Genomic DNA, 898 nt, shown 5'->3' with positions numbered 1-898 from the left:
TTGGTTAAATGTCAGACTCTTGCTTTCAGCTCAGGTCATGATCTCACAGTTGTGGGTTTCAGCTCTGCACTGGACTCTGTGCTGGCAGTGTGGAGTCTGCTTGGGATTCTTGCTCTCTCTTCTTCTCTGCCTCTCCTACACTTGTGCAGGAGGGAGCGCGTGTGTGCTAGTGCACTCTCGCTCACTCTCTTTCTCAAAACAAACATTAAAAAAAAGTTAATGAGGAGCAATGAAAGAGCATTCTAGTTGAGGAAAAGATAGGTATGAAGTCACAGAGGCATGAAACTGTGATTTGGAGAAGTTCAAAGAACTTTATAGTCTGAACAAGGAATGTGGGTGGGGAAGACAGTAACAAGAGATTAAATACTGTTAAACCATTTGCTAGTAGAAGCTGACAAGCAGTAAATAATGAAAGGATTAGTGTGTATTTTAGGAAGATGGCTCTGGTAGCAGCATGAGGAGGTTGTTAGGAGGAATCAGAAAGCCATTGGAGGGACAGGGAAGACCTGAACTAATACTACAGCAGTGAGTTGACAAGGAAGTAGATTATTTAAGGGATATTGAGAAGGTAGCTTGGGCAGGTCCATGTGACTGGAAGAACTGGAATTGGTAGTAGAGTCTGATGCCTTAAATTTCAACTGGGCCAGATGAGCGAATAATGGAGCCATTCACAAAGAGAGACTAGTGGTGTAAAGTGTAACTTTTATGAAAGTATTACAGTGAATTGATCTTTAACTTGTAGAGTCTGTGCCTATAGCACAAATAGAGATACTCTGTAACTAACTGTTGAATACACAGGTCTGGAGTTTTAAACTACAGTTACAGTTCAGGGAGTCTCCATCATATTCTACCTGCCCCATGTATCTGACAGATATGTTTTAAAAAACAAGCAATATTA

Source organism: Crocuta crocuta, unplaced genomic scaffold, assembly GCF_008692635.1.
Source record: "Crocuta crocuta isolate KB4526 unplaced genomic scaffold, BGI_CrCroc_1.0 scaffold885, whole genome shotgun sequence".
Classification (NCBI taxonomy): Eukaryota; Metazoa; Chordata; class Mammalia; order Carnivora; family Hyaenidae; genus Crocuta; species Crocuta crocuta.
Note: the sequence above shows the minus strand (reverse complement) of the source record.